This window comes from Pinus tabuliformis, chromosome 4_1, assembly GCF_031772625.1.
Source record: "Pinus tabuliformis cultivar Carrire ecotype Pingquan chromosome 4_1, CPIR1, whole genome shotgun sequence".
Taxonomy (NCBI): Eukaryota; Viridiplantae; Streptophyta; class Pinopsida; order Pinales; family Pinaceae; genus Pinus; species Pinus tabuliformis.
The window spans coordinates 208,148,411-208,172,822 of NC_142303.1; the positions used below are offsets into that span (position 1 = coordinate 208,148,411).

The 24,412-nt window shown below is 38.6% G+C and overlaps 1 pseudogene across 1 annotated transcript in view; it reads left to right on the top strand.

Moving 5' to 3' along the window:
• The window catches only part of LOC149174944 (protein ROOT HAIR DEFECTIVE 3-like), a 238,494-nt pseudogene that overhangs the window by 106,652 nt on the left and 107,430 nt on the right, over positions 1–24,412 (top strand). Inside the window, exon 3 of the transcript XR_016257955.1 lies at positions 2,462–2,614. The product of XR_016257955.1 is annotated as a protein ROOT HAIR DEFECTIVE 3-like (transcript). The remainder of the gene's footprint in view (positions 1–2,461; positions 2,615–24,412) is intronic.

The following is a 24,412-nucleotide window of genomic DNA, read 5'->3' on the forward strand; positions in this document are numbered from 1 at the left end:
ACCATGTAACTTGTCCTTTGATTGATCTTTGACTTTATTTGATTTTCGAACTCATTTCCACTTCATTTGTCATGTGGAAATATTTTTTATTTTCTCCACTTATTATTTTTTTGGCAATTTATTTCCAATTTTCCTACTAGACTTAGGAGAACTGGGTTTTGAGGGGTTAGAAGTGAGTTTTTACCCCTCAAAGTGTGTTCTAGAAGATTGTTCAGGTGGAGAGGATGAATTTTGAGTACTCGTACACCCTCATCATCTTCTAGCATCACTTTATTACATTTTACATAAAAAATAATTAAAAAATCCTGTCCTGCGGGTAATTTTTAATTATTTAAAATTCCTATCTTGACTTAGTCAAATTCCATGAAATTTCAGAGATGACCTAGCATGGTAATACACATCAACCATAGACATTAAGATCGATGAGGGGCTCAATCTTCAAGGCGTCACCCCAGCTTTGGGGGTATGCGTGAGTGAAAAAAACTCAGTTAATTAATCGCCGTTAAAAAATGGGAATAATTAGCCAAGTGAAAAAAACACTGTATTGTGTACTCACTTGCTGATCAAGTACCAAGTCTCTTAGGCCTGTTACATAGCTTTATTCATCATGCTAGCGACATTTTACAATTCCCCGCATGGTTGAAGAATTTGAGGACTAAAGAAGAAAGAGGAGAGAGAACGGTTGGAATGCCCTGCTGACTTTTGAACTTCTGAAAATTTTTGATGTATATTCTGTCTCATGGGTTATGGAATCTTCATATATGCTAAGTGCAACTCAACAATCAACATGTCCTTGCACCCAAATATTAGTCCCCATTGTGTTTGGCCTAACCAACACTTGGGGGGGTTACGTTAGGAGAAAACCACACAGATCTAGAGGTACGAATGGGCATATACTTGCATTGGACAGGTTGGTCCCTGATAAATAGGTATGTGCTCAAGCACGAAGTTAGTGGAGCAAGTACATCAGTGAACATGCAGTCTTTTCTAACTTGCATGTAACTAAAGATTGAGATAGGTTGAATCCTATTGAATGGTGGAACATGTATAGCTCGTCTACTACACATCTTGCATAAATTGCTGGTGAGTGTAGTGCTTTCACAGGTTGTTGACCCTTCCTTGCAAAGAGGTGTTGGAGAGAAATAACTAGAATATAGACTGGGCGGAAAGCTTGGTGTATGTGCATTACAACTTGATGTTCTATTATTTTTGAGGCAATGAAGAATGATAGAATATATGTGACTTGGCACAACAATCTAGAGGAGGTCAATCTGTGGGATGGAGACATAGTTTTAGAGTGCTTGGATGTTCAACTTTTGGGTAATTATAATGGTTATCATATTCTTGGAGCAAACATGCCATCTCTATCCACTAGCAGGCTTCTAGATGCAAGAGATTTTCCTTTAGCTTCACAATGGCCAACATCACATTGGGCTGGTGTCGTTGTGGGTCATGTTCCACAAAATTCTGCCTACTCTTGCTCTTCTTCTTCATAGATAGTGGGAAAAGAAACTAGGAGTTTCTCATGGAAAGAGAAAAGCTTAGTAGATACTAGGTCTCTTTTTCTTTTCCTTGTTTAGTAGTAGTCTCTAGAACTTAGTACTTTGTTGTTTATATGGCCTATTTTGTAAACGTTACATGACAGTTTAAGTTTGAACTTTGAATCTACTTTTGAACTGTTGAGTAAATCTTACAACACTTTGGTAATGAATATGATGCTTTGTTTCATTTTGTTGATGACAAATTTTAGATGTTGAAACTTGAAGGTTGATGTTGTGGTTGAGGATTGATCATCGGATGACAATGTTGTAAGTGCTAGATGATTGATACTGTATGTGTACTAAATGGTTGATGCTTTAATAATCATTGTTAATCCATTGGTTAAATCTATGTTTTATGCAGTTGATTTGACATTATGCATGTTGTTTTTGAATATATATGCATCAAAATATATTAAAGTATCTATTGTTTAAACACTCCCACAACACTCTGCCCGTGAAATCTTTTTGAAAATTGTGCTTCCTACTTCTGCTCCCTGCTTTCAACAGCCTTGCTTGTGAGAGCTGGTTTGCAAGAAAAGAAAAAATTGTGAAGTATAGCACCCTAACTTTTGAATATTTGAAGTTTTATATTTTGTGTGTAATTGCTTACTGAGATTCTATAGATGATTTGATTTCCTCTATCAGATTATGATGTTATGATCTTTGTTCTCCGTGATCTATAAACTGTGTATGTGATTTCTGCAAGTTAAGTGGCATGCCTAAAAAAATTGGAATTGTGTTTGCATAGTTGACACAACTCAAGTGATTTATTTTTTGGTTTATGTATGCATGAAATGAATCTTAGTCTAGTGATCTCGTCATATCTTTTTTAACAATAGAGAAAAAAAAAAGAATTATAACAAAATTTTTATGTATCAAATAACTTGTCTTAGCTATCTTTTGAATTGTGCATTTTGTAGATATGTCTGAGAAACCATGCTGCTCTGTTCAGCTTATTGATGGACAAGGTGTCTTCAAGGAAGCTGAGCTTAATATTTTCATGAAGGATGTGGAGCTGTCAGGATGTGGCCTTTCATATGCTGTTGTTTCCATCATGGGTCCTCAGAGCAGTGGTATGTTTTGAGGGTTTGCCAATCATCCTTTTTTTGTGGGATAAAAACAGAGTTGTATATATATTTTCCTGTAAGCCACTCTGATTTTAGAATAATATAATGGAATTGGTCTCCCTTTGACTTTCAAGTTTCATCTGCAGGATGATAGTTTATATATTCAGTATTGATATATTTTGAAAAGAATGTTGTTTGTTAAGATAGTCTTTGTTATTTTCTTGTTCTAATCTGTAGGTCTTGTATTAATTTATGGGCTCCTTTCTTAGCAGCGTTTCCACTAGGAAATTGATTCAGATATTTTCTCCAGATTTTTGTTGTTTGGAAATTTTGTACAAGTAGTTCTAGTATTCATGGTGAAACTTTTTCATAAGTCCTTTCACTTCAACGTCTCCTTTTGCAAAATGGTGCTTGGTGGTTCAAATGATTCTTGGATTGTTTTAATCATTCTTGGTTCTCTTTCTTTCTTTTTCATTTTCTTTGCTTCTCCCAAAACCCCGAGTTTAAATTGCAATACATCAACTGCAGTTCAGATCTTTGTTCCCTCTTCCAAACCAGACCAGAAAAGGCAACATGTCTGATTGAGCCCAACAGTGAGCGTTTCTGTTATACTCTTTTGGAGAATGTTGAAGGACTTTTAGCAGCTATTTGAATTGCTGGTTCATCTAAGCATAGACCAGGACTAAAAGATTATATTGCACAAGGCTAAATGACCAAGAAGTGTAGCCTTCCCATGACAAGGGCTAGAAAAGCAATCAAGAAAAATGGCAGTAGATGTCCTTCCATAAGGAACTAGCAAGGTCACTGTACTAGAAAATATGTATAATGTTTTCCATTCTTCCACAGTTTACACAAAACCATCTGTACGTTATCTCTTGGCTAATCTATGCTTATGGGTAAAGCATGATGAACAATGAACTGTGCAGTTACTCTGGTCTAAAGGCAGTGGGATCAAGGTGATCTCATTATAACATCATTTCTAGTAAGCTACCTTTCTTTTAAATCATTCATTATTTATTCTTGTTCACTCTTCAGAAAATGAGGTTCTTTGTCCGATCCATCCATATAGTGCATGGGTATTGTGAAATTTCACTTCATGACATCAGATTTGCAATCACAGAACTTCAGTGCTACAGCTGAATCTTAAACCTTTTGAAACATCTGACAGAATTTCAGATCTGCAAACACCATAATGCTGTAGGCAAAATTCAATTAGTATAGACAGCACATACCAACAGGTTAGATCATTTTAGCAGGAAACAATGAAGAGATATGTGACAGCCCTTTTTGGTTGCCCCTTATGTGAATATTTTCATGTGTGATTATAATTAATTGTTATAATATGAAAATGATTGGAATGAGAAAGAGGACACAGATTCAAAGCTTTGGGAGGAGAAGCTGCTGGGAATGGCTTGGGGAGGTAGCCAAGCTTTAAAGTTTAAATGCTGCAATTGACCCTCAACCACATCCTTGTCATGCTGCACAAGAAATTACTCTGGTGTATGGGTGTCTCAGAGAAAAAGGATGAGCTAGTCTTGTGGGATGGCGGACATTGGTTAACACATGAAGGAAAATTAGGGAAGGCATGGGGAAAAGCGAGAACACTCTCATGAAGAGGGAATTGGGAGCATTCAAGCATTATTCATAGAGACGAGAAGAGCAAGCACAGGCAGTGAAGACGTGCATGAAGAAGACTCATGCTCGAAATTGTTACGACAGTGAGAGAATTGTGCAGCAGCGGTGCGTGAAAGCACTGGACGAGACTCGGCATATGCTTAGGCTTGAGAGCCAGTTGGGAAACATTGTAGAAAAGCGAAATTGTGATATTGAGAAGGTGGGGTTGTATTGGATTCTGGATTCCTGCATAGCAGGTGGAGACACTGGTCACTTTGGGACTTCTCATGGTTTTCACAGGTGGAGATGCTGAGGGTGTGATTTGGATTCCCGTGGAAGCTATTAGGTGGAGGCGTGGTGTGCTATGGATTCCTGTGGTGAAATCGGGTGGAGACAATGGACCCTGGATTCCTGTAAGTGATTGTTGGGTAGAGACACTGTGTGCTTTGGATTCCTACCGGATTGTATGTGGAGGCATTGTGGACTTCGGATTCCGAGAAGTGACTATTTGGGTGGAGGCATTGTGTGCTTTGGATTCCCATGTGTTGTGAATGATTGTTGTGAATTTTCCTTGAGTGCTTTATTCCTCAGGCTCAGAATCTGGTTCGAGGGTGGTTAATTGCAAGAAAGTAATGCAGTGCAATTGATCTATGATTGGGAGGAGAGTTGAAGTCCCTCTCTCAATCGCCAGTCATCTAGCTATTAAGATAAGTTGTTTACCTGTAACTTGTGTATGTTTATGCAATATCAATGATGATTTCTGTTATTCTGTGGTAATGGGTATTTCAACACTATTGCTGGGGAACATATAATTCTTGTGTGTTACAATGTGATGGTTTGTGAATGGTTATTATGGTTGCAAGGGACTTGCAGATCTCTTCGACGTTGATATGCTCCCGAATGGCAAGTTATTTATATGTTCATGTTTGATTGTGATATGACCAATAGAATGGCTGTGTGGTTTCCATTTTATGTCATGTACGAATGACTTACATAGTTGTAACGTAAAGGCTGATGATGCCCTGTGGATAATGCTGTGAATATTTATTTAATAAATCCTGTGGGACAGTCGTGATGGTTTAACTCCATCAGCTGTATGTTATAATGGAGAGATAGTCTCCATGCCTCAGAGACAATGAGCTATGCTGATTAGATGTTGCCTATAGCATGAGAGAGACTGTGGGTTTCGGTATGTATGGTGGCTGCTGTATCACTTCTGGATGCAGTCTAATACTGCTCTCTTGTGTTATATGTGCTGGGAATGGCCATGCAGGCCTTGAAGGCCTCAAGACTTCATATTTGGGCTCACTTAGAGGTAGCATGTATTTGAGTTGAACGAGCCATGACAAGTTTCCAAGGGAAGAGCCATGCTCTACAAAGGTGCTAAGTTAAATGGAGTGCATAACAGGAAAACTCTCGTTATTCGCCTTATAATATATATGTCGTGCTGCTCCGGTGAGCCAAGGGTTTATGGAAGGAGGCGCAAATGATAGAGAGCACAGGATGAGAAACTTCCCGTTAGTTGTCGCCAATATTGCCGTTGTGCTGCATAGGTGTGATGAGTAATTTTTTTCACGCTGGGAATGTTGGTGTGGTAAATAGAGGACGTGACATAGATTCCTCTTTGTCCATAGACGAGAAACTACTACCTTACATGGAGGGGTGGGACCCAAGATGTAAGCTGAAGTGGCACCTTCTGGGAATATCACGTGACTAGGATGACGTCACGCTAATGTCATTGCAGACCATGGATCCGCAGAGGAGAGTTAGTGTTGTCATTTCGTAGTGGGCTGCGGAAATGATGGGCCCTACGGAATAAGCAGATGGCGCTTAATGAAGTTTTTCTTCGTTAATGCAAATATTGATGGTGCGTTGCAGAGGCCAGAGTTGTGTGCACTGGAGCGGTAAAGTTATAGATTGACGGAAGGCATGGGACGAGAATGTTCCCATTACTTGATGTGAATGTTGATGTCCCGTCATAGGGCTTTGGAATATAGTATGCCTAGGAGGTAAAGTGCGAAGGCACTTTGGTGTGATGACGTGGTAGGAACCACATTGGCCACGAGAGATGTGATAGGTCCACAAAGGCACTACTTGGTTGCCATGTGGCAGACCTTGTTGATGTGGCAAAGGTGAAGGGGCCCAAATTACAAACAAGCATAACTTTCAATCTGGGTGTCAGATTGAGATAAAGCTTATATTGCCTGAAAGCTCTTGACGAGCTGAATGTGATGGTGTGGGTTGAAGTTAAATCCACTAACTTTGGCGAGGGAGAAATTTTGTAACCCCATTTCCATGAGGAGGCAATAGATGTTAGATTAATTGAAAGTAACACCTCCCATTCAGCTGGGATTAGTCTTAGGGGGTGGGAGGGAGCATTACAGAGTGGTTCAACATTGGTCCTGGATGGGCTCATACATACATAGATTTGGAGCTTTGTTATAGAGTATAGTGATTTATAGTGATTGTTTGCGGTGCGCAATGTGTGCTGCTTGTATCATTTGATTATGAATTGTCTACTAACTTGAAATTTGGTGTTTCAGATTCCCTCACAGCCATATGCTTACAACAAATTTGCCAAGGTGATGATGAACATGTTTTATTTGTATTATGGATTGGATAATAGTTATGTGTGTATGAGAGCACATAAGAAGACACTAGGAATGAGCAACAAAATGGTGCGACACAACCCTAATAAATGCCACAAGTGTTATGAAGAAGAGTCAATTGGAAACAGAATAGAGGAAGACTCCCTCGACTAGATGGACACCATTAGAAGCATAAGGGCTGATTTGAGAAGTTACAAGGATGACAATGAAAGGCTTGTAGTGGCTAAGGAGAAGCAAGCAGAAGTAAATGGCATCATATTGTAGAGCTTGTTATATTTTCAAAGGTAGAGGCAACATGATATAGGTGCTAGATACCTAGGAAAGGATAAAAGCAGACAAAGTCCATCAGGACTTGGAAGACATAAATTGAAAACTGATGGTGCAGAAGGCAATAGATCCAAGAAAAGACATAAGCAAGTGAGGATGCATTGAGAGGTGAAACTCCAATAAGTACTCTAGAATGAAGGTTAGGCAATCATGAGCAACTATCTAGTGCAACAATTAAAAGATATCACCAGTAGAGAAGGAAAGGAAGGGTCTTCGTGCTAGAAGAATTTAAGAAGGAAAAACCTCCCACATTCGATGGAGAAGTGAAGAAGGATGAAGAAGTAGAGGCATGGCTATTAGGGATGAAGTATTTCAGGGTACATGATTACTTTGAGAACATGAAGGCAAGAGTAGCCATCTTCAGCCTGATGAGCAAGGCTAATATCTGGTGGGAAGATTTGAGGAATGTAAAAGATATCAGGGAGGAGCTGTCTTGGAGGAGATTTCAAAGGTACTATAATCACAAGGCCAAGGAATTCTATGAACACAAACTTGGGCAGTTGTCAACTGATGAATATACAACTGGATTTTTTGAGTTGCTGAGATACTTACTTTACATTAAGAATGAGAAGACAAAGATTCCAGGGACATAATAGAATTCAATGAGCTTAAAACATTGGAGGATGCCATCAGGAAAATGAAGTATTTTTATGAGCAATCAAAGCACCAACTTGTGTTTAGGATTGATTGGAAAACAAATTGAAAACCCAGTTTTAAAAGGAAAGGACCAAAGTCTGCGAGAGGCAATGTGAATTAAGCCACTTCCGCCAAGGATGGGTATCAACAAAAGAATACTATTGCTGATAAGAATCGATTCACTAAGGCCGTAGAAGCTGAAGCCGAGAGGTTTAGAGGAGGATCTATGCAGTGTTGGACATGTGGAGAGACCCATCGACAGAGGGATTGTCCTAAGCGACAACGAAATGATCCAATATGCGAGAAGCAGAGAACGTGAAGGATGTGGCTTAGAGTGTGCCATAGATTTACGCTGCATTGGACAGCAAGTAAGCTAATCACCAAGCATCCGTGATCAAGATGGAAGATACGATTCATAACTAGCCAGTGTCATTTCTGATAGACCTAGGTTCTAATTTCAATTATGTTAGCTCCAAGATTTCAGAGAGGTGTGCGTTGCAGAGAGCATCCATGACAAGTCGTGGCTAGTCCAATTGGCCACAGGGACTAAGAAATGGGTTGAACATGTGGTGAAATCATGCCTAGTTGAGATAGGCAGCCTGCCCATGAATGCAAATCTAAATCTCTTACCATTGGGTTCATACGATGTATTAGTCAGTATGGACTGGTTGGCAGGCCATAGAACCAAAGTTGATTGCTTCAACAAATCAATTGAATGCCTTAGCAACAAATGGGAAGCGATGACACTGCAAGGAAAAATGAAGTCGGTGACAATTCAACAAATCACTGTGTTGCAATTGAAGCAATGCAAAAAAACGGGGTGTGAACTTTTCGTTGTCTAAGTGACCAATGACTTTGAAGATAGAATCAACAGTTGGGGAGAGCATCCTATCTTGAAACAATTAAATGATGTATTCCCTGAAGAGATCCAAGGATTGCCACCAAGAAGAAAAATTGACTTCTCAATTAAACTATTGCTAGGATTAACGCTAATGTCAAAGGCTCCGTATTGAATGAGTAGGCCAAAGCTGGTAGCGCTGAAATTACAATTGAAAGAAATGCTGGATAAGGGATAGATTAGACCCAGTGCATCACCCTAGGGAGCTGCAGTGTTGTTCATGGAGAAGGATGGCACATTGAGGCTTGTATTGATTACAAATAGCTTAATAAAGCTACAATCAAGAACAAATATCCTTTGCCAAGGATTTATGATCTGTTTGATCAACTAAGGGGAGCTGCGGTCTTCTCAAAGATTGATTTGAGGTCTGGGTACCATAAGGTACGCATCAAAGATGAAGATATTCATAAAACGACATTTAGAAGCAGGTACATGCACTACAAATTCATAGTTGTGCCATTTGGGCTCACAAACGCTCCAACAACGTCCTTAGTCCATACTTGGACAAGTTCGTGTTGGTCTTCGTAGATGATATACTGGTTTATTCTAGAACCAAGGAGGAGGATGAGGAACATCTAGCAATGGTGTTGCAATCGCTAAAAGAGCACTAGCTCTACGCAAAACTTAGCAAGTGCGAATTCTTTCAGGCCCAAGTTCAGTATTTGGGACACATTGTCTCAAAGGAAGGAGTAGCAGTAGATCCATAAAATATTAAAGCCATTATCGAATGGCCTACTCTTCAAAACGTGTTTGAAGTTAGATCTTTCATGGGATTGGTTGGTTATTACCGCATATTAATTTGCAATTTCTCAAGGATTGGACATCCAATCACAACGCTGCAAAGGATGGGAGTAAAACTTCAATGGACACCGGAATGTGAAGCCAACTTTGAGCAACTGAAATATTTGCTCACACATGCATCAATAGTAAGGATAATAGATCCAGAGAAGGACTTTGCGGTGTGCATAGATGCCTGCAAGGAAGGACTTGGTGGAGACCCCATGTAAGAAGGATAGGTGGTTTGCTGTGAGTCCATAAAGTTGAATTTAGAATTGGCAACAATAGTCCATGCACTGAAAATGTGGAGGTATTATTTCCTTGGAAGAAAATTTGTATTGATGTCAAACCACGAAGGGCTGAGGCACTTGTTTGTTCAACCCAAGCTAAATGTGAGACAAGCAAAGTGGTTAGCCTTGAATAGTGAATTTGATTTTGAGATTAAGTACATCAAAGGCAAGGAGAACAAAGTCGCTGATGCACTCAACAGAAGGCTATAGGTAGTGCATGTAACAACTATAAGTTCTTGTGAAGTTGACATTCAAGACAAGATTAAAGAGGCAATGCAACAAGATGACTACTATCAAGTCAAAGAATGCTTGCAGCAAGAGCCTAAAGGGGCACTGAGCAAGAACTACTCCCTTATGGAGGATGGACTATTGAAGTTCAAAGGAAGGTGGTATGTACTTTGTATGGGCGACTTGAAGAAGTTCATTTCTGATGAGTTTCATAAAAGACCATATTATGGTCATCCATGTCATCAAAAAATGATAACAACTATGAACCTCAAGGTTGGAGTTCAGCGAACCTTGTGACATCGTATGAGTGTTCTCCCTAAGAAATTTCTATAGCTCATTAATATAGATCCTTATTAATGTGGCATAAAAGGGGTGGCCCTGTTTGACCCCAATTTCCTCTTGATGAAGTTATGTGTTAAAAGCCCTTCCAAAATATCTAAAACAACAAAAGAGTTTAGAAGGTCGTGTTAGTTTCTGTAGCATTGGATGTGTTCTAGCCACAAAATTTGGTGGAGAGGTTAGAATACACGAGATATCCAAAACCCAGAATCGTTTCTGGAAATTCCACCTAGAGATGACTAAATTAGAAATTAACGAATTTTTTAATATTTCCTAAGTCTAAACTTAGGAAAATTGGTTAAGTCAAGGTGAGAATTCTCTAGAAACTGACATGGATTGAACTAGAAATGATCTAAGCCGTCAATTAAGATTTAATCTTGGCTGTTGGATTCCCAACAAGAAGATATAAGAAGGGATCAATGTGGTGATGGAGAATACACCAGTGCAGATACTCAGTTGCCCAGGCAGTTTGATTTTCTCAGTAGCAGAGACTCAACAAAGAAGATAGAGCTAGAGGGTGAGTAGCAGGTGGTAGAGGAGGTCAACAACATTTCAGGAGGAATTATTCTAGTTCTAGGAGAGGCAATGAGAGGTAGGCCAAAATTCCTAGAGGTTCTGCGCAAGCATTGCACAACGGTTGACGCAGAAGGATCTGTGTGTGGCTAGGGAGGCAACTTTGGGGGCAAAATTAGCTGTGGGGTGAGAGAAAATTCTCACAATAATTTTGCCAGTATTTTTCCTCAGATTAGATTGCCAGTAGAGAGTCTAAATTATTGTACTCAGAATTTTTGCTGAAGAATAATAATAAAACCCTCATTTGCTGCACCGGTGTTCCTAAGTTGGGTTTTCCGGGACAATTGTCCAAAAACAATCGTGTTAATTTTTTTTTTGTGTGCTAGAATTTCTTAGTTTCCAGTGTTTTATTTTCCGCAGTATTTTTATGGTGAAAATTGCAGTAGAGAATTATTCGTTGTTTGTATGTGCAAATAAATTGTTAAATTAAATTAACAATTAGAAGAATAATTTCCAATTACTGCAATAGATGAAATTTTCACAAGTTGTTGCCTAGCCTTCTCAATAATAGAATCAAGTGTGAAAATGTGACCAGGTCTTTAGCTATTTCAAACCCCTATATGCCCTACCTCCTTGATTTGGCTTCTTTGGAAGTAATCCAATATCCATGTACTTAGAACTGTGTCATAGAATTCAACAAAATTGTGCCCAATCCCCTTTTTCATGGTCCCAATAATTGACAATGTGCACACATGATTATCACTTTTTTAACATGAAATAAATTTATGTTTAACATTGTATTGAGTATCAATTTTCTTTGTTTTTGGCATTTTGAGACTTTGCATTAAATATGTTCTTGTTGAGTACGCTGTCATTGATGTCAATATGAGAGCAGGTGCAGGATAACGAGCAAGTGTAGGATGTCGATTGGGTGCAGGATGGCATAGTGGATGCAGTAGGTGCAGGATGTCATCATTGTTGTCCTCAATATGTTCGTTGTCATGGATGAGAGGAAGCAGTGATGAAACCCTAGCTTTAGCGTTTGATTTCCTGGTCAATGAACATACCTCGCGTTTGTTGGAGTTTTTGTAGCAGCAGATCAGTGAGTTTACCTTAGAGACCCTCGCAATTAGATTCTGTTTGTGATGCTGATTCCGTTGGTATCTGGAGCATCTCGTGGGCCGTCACGGTTTGTGAGAAATGCTCAGTCAAAGTTGAAGCACCATTTCATGGTCAAAACCCCCAAGGGCTGATGATGTGGTAAATTTTATTTTGGCTTGAAGGATAACAATGTGGTGACAAGTGTGATGACATGGCAACATAGTATTGGATCAGTAAAAGACATATTACTGCTGATGTGGCAGCATTCGATTGACTCAAAGCAAGACTATGAAAACCTATGGTCAAATTTCCTATGTGGCATTTGATTGGCAAATCATGAAGTCAAGAGGCCCTCCTATTAAATATCAAAATAAAGGTGGCATCTCATTATTTAAATAGGTTGCGGATGTGGCAACACTTGTTTGGTGCTGGCAAATGAAGATGTGGCATTGAAGGATTGACTGCCCTAGCAGATTGATGACGTGGCATCTATTGTTGTGGAAGGTCTTAATAATAATACAACGACTAAGGGTTTTGAATTTAAATTTAAAATTCAAATTTGGAGGTAGCATTTTGGCTCCAATAATTTGAATTTTAAAATCAAATGATCTTCTCTCCTAAACTTCATGTCAGCTGGCCCTTCTAGTTATCCATCAAAAACTATATAAAGGCATGAAGATTTCAACTTTTGTGAGTATGAGATTCAAAAATGATTCCCTCTCGAACCTGTGTAGGACTGTAACAGACTGTGGCCATTGAAGAATTTCTGGAAGAGTTCTTGATATTGGTTAGGGTTCTGGGCTATTTTTGTCTCCTGTTGGTTTCGCTGGCATTGTTGCTCAAGCTCTTCTCTTGGACGTAAAGTAAACTTTGTGGAGTCTTGCGTACTCATCTACAAGAAAGTTTGAAGGAACAAGTATGTGGCTACGTGAACTCGCTACAACCTTGTGTTCATTAAGTTCCATATTTTTGGGTTTTGCTAGTTAGTTTGCAGGTGTTCACTGTCTTGGCAAGAGGACTTTAGGGTCTCGCTATACTATGGACCATCCGCAATAATAACCAAGATTCCTGCAATTTGTTTCAGTGATGTTTCATCGCATATTCTCCTGAAGCTTGTAGGCTACTTCTGAGGCACGATGAGACGTGTTAAAGTCTGAAGATAAGCAAGCTGTGCAAATCTCACCCATGCTGACATATTGCAGTGGCACACCTGGTGAACATTGTATGGAACAACCCTTCAGTAGTGTACACAACAATTGATTCCTCACGATGATTGCTAAACAAGTGAAGGTGTGCAGCTACATTCCAGTTTGATTTCATTGACAGAACTATTTGATCAAAAAGAGCCCTAATCAACATCTCTGTTGTGGTACGAACCCTGAAGTAACAATTGAAGGTTGTGATTAGTGTTTTAATTTTTGAAGCATCAAAATCTGTCAAGGCATGAAAAGTTTTTGAGCATAAGTGATGAAGTTTCTGTCCAACATAAGACACCTCAGGGATGGCTTTTGGGATCTATGCACGATTTGAGACAAACACACTGCAATTTATTGCATCAGCAGATCCTAAATAAAAGCTTTTGTGTTTTGTTTTGTGATTGAACTAAATTGACAAACAAAGGGTAAAGTCTCTTATTTTGCACAATGGTGATTCAGTTTCTGAAACTGCATATCTTGTCATAAGTATGCACAAGGCATAAAACTATATGTTTGGGATATTACATGCTGGATCTGTTGTCAATAGTTTCACAGAAAGACTTTTTGTATCATTAACTATGCTGCTGTTGGATGGTTAGAGACTACATTAATTTACCTTTTTGCAGAGGTTACATACATAATTGATGTTGATCTTGTAAACAGAGATCTTTTGCAGAACAAATTATTGGTTGTGACACAATGATCTCTTGCAGGCATTGATTGATAAAGACAGAGGATTAAGTGTAGCATTGATTGGATAGAGGTTTGGGTTACTTACATTATAACTATAGAATCAATAAAGATTAGTTCTAGTGCAGAGACCTATGTATCTATTTGACAGTAACCCTTGATGTAAATCTGATGACAGTGTTAACGTGATGACTCTGATAGTATGTGACAGATGAAGGATTATGATCTATCTTACAATAATGATACCCTTGTATGACATAAACGTTGTGATAGTGGCTTGATGATGTTGTGACATGTGAGGACATGACATGAAAGAATACACAGTGATCTTGCGATGACAGATTTCATAGATATGTAGCAGAATGACTTCATGTATGGTAGTGTGTGGCAGCATGTGGGACAGTAGTTAGAAGCAGCAAAGACAGCAGCAGACAGTAAGAGCAGTGAAATGTAGCAGAGACAGCGTGGACAACAGACAGAGAGTGTAGCAGCAGAGGCAGCATGGACAGAAGCGGTGGTTGCAGACAATGCGGGCAGAAGCAGAGAGCAGTGTGTATAACAGCAAAGATAACAGTAGTGGCAGTTTTGGTTGCAGCAGTGGGCAGCAGTTGTGGAGCAACAGTGATTGGTTGACTTGTTGATTGTAAGGGAGGTTGAAGACTCCTGCAGACTTGATCTGCGAACACCTTCAGACTTGGGGAGTTCTATACTTCCTTCCTGCTTGGCTGGTAAATTGTTTATGTAACCATACATAATGCAAAGCTTTTTTGGACAAAATCTTTTGTGTACTGCCTATTTGATGTGATGAAGTTTCTGTTTATCTTAATGCTCTGAATGTTGAGTTAAATCTAATTAATCAATTGTGAAAAGAAGGAAATACTGATTCACCCCCCTTTCTGTATTTCCAACAGATCTAATATGAGCAAATACTAGATTTTCATGAATTTAAACAAATACGTGATCCATTGCATTTTTGTGCTTTGGTATTATTTTTGATATGATGGATTAGAGATGTTGCTATCTTTTGGTTAAGATGATGCGTTGGTGGTTGACAAGTAGGTTTTGGATGAGATCTTGTCATGGTGTTTTGTTTGATGATTTGGCTTGATTCAAATTGTTGGTATCTTGATGATGTAGTGCTGTCTCCTTTTTGACATTGTTGAGTTGTTTGGACTCTTGGAGTTTCAGGGAGAGTTTTGTTTAAGATTGATGAATTTCTTTCACCCTTGATTATGGTGTGAGAATTCATTAACTTAAGGTCTCCCTAAGTTCCAAGTGTTAATAATTGCTCCTTCATGACGATTAGATTAAAGAGTGGTTTGCTACGGTTTTTGTATTATGATAATGAGGTGTTCATCTTCATTGAGATGAATTTCCCTAGCACTTTGGATGTCATATTACTTATGGTTTGCACCTTTGAAAGGTTGACATTACTCTCTTGTGGAGCCCTTGGCATAATTATCCCTTTTTGCATGGTTCTAGACATTTTAGTGGTTATTGTGGTGTGATTGGAGGTGTTGTTGCACAGAGTGTCTAGGCACCGCGACAATGTTCAGACCGGACGCTGTCACCCTGATCCCTGATCTCTCTGTTTAAGCCGTCTCCCTAGGCTAAGGGTGGTAGACCCTATGGGATAAAAGAAGATCAATTGGTAATCAGCTGGCTTGGGAGACACAACGGGGAAAACAAGCTACTTGATTAAGGCTCAGTTAAGATTTTAAATGATTTAATACCAATGCCTTGAGGAGTCAATGATCCAGAGTAATCAATTAGTTACTTATGAAATAATTGACAATTGCTTGAAAAAAAATGCAAAAATAGCTAAGATGTAAAGAACATTAAATAATCCAAGCAATGATTAATTTCACCAGATGCGAGATATTCAATAGATGCACAAAGCTTTAGCAATTAAACTTCAAAAGATAAAATACTTTAAATAACCATAAAATTTAAATGCTAACAAGTTTCAAGGAATGATTCACCACTTTCATATAGCTAATCTTTAGATAAAAGTTAAGCGCGTTTGACTATATAAAAATGACAAACATTAATCCCACATTTAAAATCTTTTAGCCTTAGTGAAAAAGATACACCCAAAATTGTAAATGTTACAAATCCTTAAGTGAATATGTTAAGACTAAATGTGACAAAAATGTTTCGACACAATTAGAATTTTTTTTATTTTTTATTTTGTTTTTTGATCAAAATAAACAAAAAAAATTTAAATCTAAACGAAAACAAATTTGAACCAAAAAAACTCTAAAAAAATTTTATGCCCCTTTTTTTTATTTTTATTTTTTATTTAAAAGAAATCAAACTATAACTTAAACTAAATGAAATCTAACCAAATTAAAATAAAATAAATATCAAAACTAACCAAAATCTAAACTTACCTATCTAACCTAAAGAAGATAAACAATAGAACCAAAATAAATCTAAACTATATGTATTATGAAATCATGACATGAAATAGAAATAACCCTAGCTAAATAAAATCGAAGTGTAGTGTTGTCTTTTCTGCAGGTTTGGTTGACAGCGAGGAGAAAACAATTTTGCTGTTGACTGCTCACTTGCAGGTTTGCGTGGAGGAGAGACTGTGGGGAAGAGAGCAGAAGGTTGTTTGCAGAGAGTAGGCAACGATGAGAGATGGAAAGAGATCACGTAGACAGGGAGGATGGCTGCGGAGCGAATAGCAGGAGATTCGTTGCAGGTTTTATGGCTTGAACAACAAATCAATGGATGGAGTAGCGGATGGAGGACGCAGTGAAGTGATAGAGCAGTGGGAGGAGGGGTATGCTTGTGGGCATAAGGGTGGACACTGTTGCGTGAGGGATACGTGCAGGTCCAGAATGGAGCAGAAAGTGACTACGTGGGGCGAGCTGAACGTTTGGAGCAATGGTAGCAATGCGTTGATGAGGAGGGACGACGGATAGGTTCAACGGACAACTAGTTAGGAAGCGGCAAGTGGAAAGAGAAATCACAGGGAGAGATGGGGCTTACTTGAATGGATAGCTGAGGCTGAAGGAAGGGCTTGCAGCACACAGGTGAGGGTCTGGACAACTCTTACCTTTAAAAAAAAATTCAAAATTTTTCTAAGAAAATGAAACCCCAGCAGACAGATAGCTTGGACAGACCCTCGAATTTCTTCAGAAAATTTGAAAATCTTTTGAAGAGTATCCCTGCAAAAATTGATGCTGAGGCCAGATCTTACCCTCCAGGGCCTAGATCTGGCTTCAAGATTGAATTTCACCTTCAGATCTGCAACCTTTAATGACAAAACAAACACCCAGAAACAAAATATGCAAGAAACAAAACTAAAAATCCTGAAACCAGCTAAATAATTACAATATTCACAGTTTAAGGGCTCTAAATAGCCAGATTTGTCAGTATGCCATAGAAATATTTTCAGAATTTTAAATTTAACGTGAGATGCTTCAGAAAACCCTTCATGCATTCACAAGAAAAATTCAAATGATAAGCTCGGGATCAAAACTAGCTGGGCTCTTCAAAATGTGCTTCTCAGGAGTTGGCTGGTTCAGCCAAGAACTTCCCCAAACGCCTGTTGATCTTCGAAATCAAGATTTTCCTACATAGCTTACTTCAACCATTAACAAAGAGGGAGAAAACGATACTAAAATCCAGATCTAATGGAGATACCTGCCATCATATTCAGAAATTTAACTACCATTCAAACCCTAGTGACTAAACAAGATACTTGTGTTTAAAATCACTCTTCATCAAGCTATCATCAATGGCTGAAATTAAATTTATGTAGAAAAATAAAACATCTTACAACATTTCCAGAAGAGTAACACTAGCAAGATTTCAACCCCAAAGTCTTTCTTTATTGCTCATAAAAAAAACGATTACAAGAGAGCTTTCTTTAGCACAAGACTCACAGATCGAATGATCTCAAATGACCCCTGACACCCTATTTAAAGATAAATTTCCCAACAGCTAGTTTGAGCGATCCATGTCAGAGTAATCTCAACCCTCGATGAGGATCAAAATCTCTTTTAATATCATCCGTCGAAATTTTAAATGTTGAGGAAATTTCACATTTTTAAAATTAAATGCATTTGAATATATTAAAAAATTAAAATTTTGCATTTATTTCCTCAAAACTTTGACTTATTATTATTTTATTTTATATTTTTTAATTTTATTAGACCCTCGAACTTAGCCTTTTGGAATTTTACCTAGGACCTAGGACCTATGAGGGGATTAATTATTTTCTAACCCTCAAGACATTTTACATCACGATTTTTACATTTTTACATCTCAAGGGGGAAAACCCATTTGACATAGACCCTCATAGACTACCCAGTTTTGCGACACAATCATAATCTAGCAGATCAAGCAATTTGTAATAAAATAACCTAACCAAATGGTTAGGATTATTCCCAAATCACTTTTACATGGACTCGACTTAGCACACTAGGACTCCCCTAAGATTCTAATGACAAAATCCATTCCGACTTTGGGGTTAGGCTAAAGGAAAACTCTGCCGATCATGGATCGGTGAGACAAAAAACCTTCCGGAATGTAGATCATCACTAGAAAATTAGGTTTACCTAGGCAATTACATACATGACACAGATCTGCTAAGATTATTTACAATTTACACATGCAGACTGGGTTTACAAAATAACATGATCAGGCTGATGATGATAGTTGAATGGCATAGACTCGTCGATCAAGCGCTACCATTTTGCGAAAAAAAGGGGGTGTACTTCTATGGGTAGTTGACACGTAGTGGTTAACATCTGGCTCTACTTGGGGACACGTTGCTGCACTGTAGGAATGTGAGAATCCAGAATCTGCATCCGCGCAACACACAATAAAATCATCATATAACATTAAGCACAAAAAAGATATAAGCTCTTCATTTATTAACTATCTAATAACATGGAAAGTAAATCTTAATCCTAAAACAGAAATGAGAATGCTGAAAAACAAGGAGTAGGGTTAGAAATACAATATAGAGGATGCCCCATGACATTAGATATCATCTTTGAAGAACAGCTTGAGCATTTGGTCGTTTGCAGGTAAATCAAGTGGTTCGCCATCCAATCTGCTCAAGTGGAATGAGTTTGGTCCAGCAATATCTCGAATAATGTATGGCCCCAACCACAAACTGTCGAACTTCTTATGTTTTCCTGGTTTTTCATTCTTGCAATCCCAAAGAAGTACCATATCTCCAACCTGCAAAGATCTAGATCGAAAGGATTTATCAAAGATTTTCTTAATGTTAGATTGACTTTTACATATAGTATCAAAAGTTGTCCTACGAGCTTCATCTAACTCCACAATCTGATCTATTCTGTTTTGAACGACGTCTCTATTAGTAGAAAAATGCTAAAGGAGCTGATAAGCTGGAAATTTCAGGTGCACAGGTAAAGTTACATCCAAGCCATAAATTAATTCAAAGGGACTTTTACTAGTAGCTTTCTTTTTAGTGATCCTATCTGCCCATAAAGCATACTTGATTTTGCTATCCCAAGATCTTTTATTATCTCCTACTATCTTCTTGATAATGGTTATGAGATTTTTATTACTTGATTTAGCAAGACCATTACCCTGAGGATAGTAATTTGATGAATGAGATAAGATAATGCCATATTTGAAACAGAAAGACGAAAACTCTGAAGAACTAAAAGCCTTGGTATTATCTGTAGTGATCTTAGCAGGGACACCAAATCTAGTAATGATATTATTTTCAATGAAATCCATAATGACCTTTTCAGTGGCATTCTTAGCAGGTGTTAGCGCTTGAAATTTCACCTCAGGCTGAGAAAGGTAAACCTCAAGGCAACATGAAACCACTTAGCCTCGTAGCTAGCCCTACGGGGCAGGAGAGGGCTCTCTCCGGTCTATCTCGGTAAAGATCTTCAATTGGTGAGATGACCAATAGGGTAACACTGATTTTAGGCTAGTAAACTGATCAAAATGGTTGTTTTGGGGTTTTTAGGGTTTTTGGTGGCAAATTGAGGAGATGGCAATTTTGGGTGCGGGGATTGGACACAGTTTCTGCAGGGGGTTCTTTGGGGCGAGATAGGAGACAATATTGACGCCTTAGATTAAGGTGAATGGATGAGAAAGACAGGTGAGGAGCTAAGGAGAGCAAACAATAACTTTGAATTCTCCTTAAACAGTAGAAAACATTGAAATTAAATAAACTTAAAAGCAGAGCATGACAGTCATGAGTTCTACTTTAACACTTCATTTGCTTAATGTGCAGAAGGAAAAGAAAGGAAATGATTCACATAACACACTTACAAGTACATAGAGAAACACACCATCAATACATGTAACCACAAGAATCCCAAAAAGGACTGCAAAACCCTGGTCTTCCTTAGCCAAAAATTGTAGAGATACAGTGAATAATACAATGATAGCTTCTCCCTCAAGAGTCCAACCATGAAAATGAGCAAGAGAGTACATAATATAGATCATCTAACATCTTTCCCTGCCTCTAGGGGTCGAGCTCACTATCCTAGGAGCTGTTTCAACCAATTCTAAACTGAGCACTAAAATCTAGGTAGTTAAAACAACTTGCCTCTATAAGCTAGGAAACCAATTCATTCATTAAATTTTCACCTATCTCATGAATGAATCTTCTAGAAGAGATACATAAGTGTAAAAGTGTCATAAATTTACATCATTTACAACAAGAAGGATAAAAATCAACTCCAAAAAGTCAAACACAGTCAAAACTGCGTTTTGCTGAACTGTAGGCTGAAATCCTGAGCAATTTGCCTGATGGGTTGCGCGCCTTTGAGAGCACTTTTGGGGCACTTTCAGGTGTCCAAATGAGGCAAGAGTAGGCTTGTTGGAAAGGTCTGTGAGTCTACTTTCCAATCCATTTGGAATTTCTGAATTTGGTTGTCATTTGCCCCTCCAAAATTGCAATCTCCCAAGACTGCTTTCTGTGTGTCAAAAATGTGGCAGAAAGTCATTTTTTGCTTGTTTTTTGACTTTCTGGAGGCCCAAAACTTCATAAAATCTCTTGGCAATGGGTGAGCATGTGTAACTTTTCATGCCAAATCCAGAAATGCTGAATTTTTTGAAAATAGAGTTGCCAAGTGAAAGGGTCGCGCGGGGGGTGAGACCCGTGAAGCGGAAAAACCTGTTTTTTGCCTTAAAAACCAAAAATCACCCAAAATGCTCAAAATTTCTTGGAATTTGTGCTGGGGCTGAGCTATTTAGTGCCATGCTCAGTCAAAGAGGCTTTGGCCAAAATTTGGAGTGGATCGGGCCTTTTCTGTCGTTTTAGTGCCTTGGCCAACCTCCTTGGATCTGGCGATTGCAATTTTGACATTTCTCTAAAACCATGACACCTGTGCAAAAAGTGAAGGGGGTTTTTCTTCTTTGGCATGTTATGGACAAAAACCTCTCTCAATTTTCCAAAATTCATCTTTTATTGCTCTGGAACATCATTTGAGTGCGACTTGTCCCGATGTGTGAAACAAGGAATTTTGTCGAAATGGAGCGAAATGAAGGGGTAGGGGGCTTCTAAATTCTTGGGGAAATTTTTGGGTGTGGGGAGGGATGTTAGGAAGCAGGGGAAAGTGGAATCTCAGAGATTGAGCGAGGGGAAGGGGTCCAAAAGGGCAAAACACAGGCCCAACCTAGAAAATTGCTAGGTTGTAGCTAGAAACTAGGGTTTGTGCCAAAATGAGGAATTTGGCGGATCTAAGGGATGGGAAGCATTTGATAAGGTACTTTAAGGATAGGGGAAGGTGTATGAACATCTGGATACAAGTTTTGCCGATGATTTGACCGTCCAAGAGAAATTAGCTTTCAAAACCCTAGGAGAGGGAAATGACCTTGCCTAGGCGCAACTGAAGCATGAACAAGATGTAAAATGACTCATTAGACATTGACATGACAATGACAACCCTATGAATGATGATAGACTCAGCTGAATAGTGACATAGATTGGCATTTGGGCAACTTTGCAAAGAGTGAAAGCAAACCCTAGACCTAATGCCTAGTGACCAAATTTTGCTTGAAAACTCTTTGAAATGACAAAATTTGACCTTGACACTCTGAGACCACTTTGTAAGAGCATATTTGATCACTGTAGGAAGGCTGGAAAGACTGACACTAACAGCAGGGATGGCTTCAACCCATTTAGTGAAATAATCAATAGCAGTCAAAATCCTTGAGTAGCCATTGCTAGAATTTTCATGAAACTTCCCGATGAAGTCCAGACCCCAATGCTGAAAAGGTGCCTCCACAACGACAGGTTGTAAGGGCAGGGCAGCAAGCTTCTGTTTCCTAGTGAACAGTTGACAAGCTTGAAAACTTCTAACAAACTTATGCACATCAGAAAAAATTGAAGGCCAATAATAACCAGCTCTAAGAATTTTGTGGGCAGTAGTTCTAGCAGCATAATGACCACCACAAAACCCTGAATGAAACTCAGAAACTAACTTCTTGGACTCAATTTCATCAACATGCCTAGGTACTATGCCCTCAGGATTTCTCCATCCAAGGCCATCCTTCATAAGGCAATACTTAGTGGCTTTTAGTCTAAGAGCCCTTCTCTTATGAGCGACTAAATGGTTAGGACATGTAAGATTTAACAAGTAATAAATAATGTCCTTGTACCACTCATGCTCTCCTAATCTTTGCAACTCAGGCGAAGATAGATCGTTAAGACAAATCAAACCAAGAGCCTTTTCATTACCTTCGGTCAACATTTGAGCCAAGCCTTGGCCTTTGACTAGCTTGGTGGGTCTGATCTCTAAATCATATTCTTGTATTTTAGTAACCCACCTAGCGCGAGTCCCTAAGCAATCGGTTTGAGTTAATATATCTTTAACAGCAGAATGTGGGACAAAAGCAATGATTTTGGAATAACCCACATAAGTCTTGAAATGCTTAAGAGATTTGACTAAGGCATAGGCTTGCTTTTCCATGGTATTGTATTTTAATTCAGAATTTTGAAGCGCTGTACTCATGAAAGCAATAGGCTAACCATCTTTATTTTTCTGTAATAAGACACTAGCAATGGTATCTTCCAAAGCGAAAGAGAAAATCATGAAATCCTTAGAGTAATCGAGAGTAACCAAAACAGGGGCTTTTGCAATAGCACCTTTGATTTCTTGAAAAGCCTTTTTGCTGTCTTCTTGCCAAACAAATCTTACATCTTTCTTCAGAAGACTCTGAATAGGCTTAGCTATTTCTGCGTAATTTGGAATAAGCCTTCTAAGAAAGTTTGTTTTTCCAAGGAAAGACTAAAGGGATTTAAGATTATGGGGAAGAGGAATCTTTTGGATTGCCTCAACTCTTTCAGGATCAATCTTGATTCCATCCTTAGAAATGATGTGACCAAGTAACTTCCCTTCAGTTACTCCAAAAACAGACTTAGCCGGGTTCAAAGAAATCCTATACTCTCCACATCTATCGAAAACTTGCCTAAGATGGTTTAAATGACTGATACCATCCTTAGATAAACAGTAAGATCATCCTGGTAAATTTCAATAAATTTCCCAATTAACCCCTTGAAGGCATAATCCATAGCCCTTTGAAAGGTAGCCCCAACGTTGGTTAATCCAAACGGCTTCTAATGTATTCAAAAGTACCCCATGGTGTGGTGAATGTAGTTTTGTGACGATTCTCTTTTTCAACCCATACACGATTGTACCTAGAAAAACCATCTAGCAATGACATCATTCCAGAATCGGTTACTCTTTGCAACAGAGTCTCCATGTTTGGCAAAGGGTAATTATCTTTCTTACATGCTAGATTAAGGTTTCGAAAATCGACACAAAATCTTATCGTACCGTTCTTTTTCCTAACAATCACCAGGTTGGAACTCCATGTTGAATGCCTCGTTTGAGCAATAATTCCTGCTGCAAGCATCTTCGAAAGCTCCTTTTGAACCAAAAGGGCTAACTTAGGATTAATCTGCCTAAGCTTCTGACGAAAGGGTTTAGCATTTTCATCTTTCAAAGGGATAGTGTGTTCCATGACATCCTCCCTATAACCTTTTAATTCATCATAAGAAAACGCTAAAACATTCCGATATTCGTGAAGTAAATTGGTTAACTTTTTTCTTTCCTCAACACTAGTACCCTTACCAATTTTAGCAATATTTGGGTTAGTAGGAGTGCCAATGTTTACCTCGAGGTATTCGCTTGGATCCATTTTATTCTCCTCTTTCAACTTTGTGGCATCATGCCTATCAAAGTGTTGTTCTAAAGAAACCACATTCCGAGGAGTAGGATTTGTGATATGCTCATGATTATCAAATCCATCCTCCTCAGAATTTATCCGAAAATTTTCAAACTCATCCAAATTATCAAGAAAACGAATCACTTGCTTTTCATCATTAAAGACTTGCCAATGCTTTGAGTTATCTGGAACAGAAGGTGTAAATATAACTTTCATTTTAATCTTATCCTCAATTAGCCCATCAGATAACTGCAAGGTAGTAGCAGCTACGACGAGTTCATCAGCCAAACTATTATGCTCTCTTGGGATAGCTTCAAGGTCAAGGGCATCAAAGTGTTCCATAGTATCCCACACAGCATTTCGATAATTCCTTAATCTCTGATTTTTACACGTAAATTTAT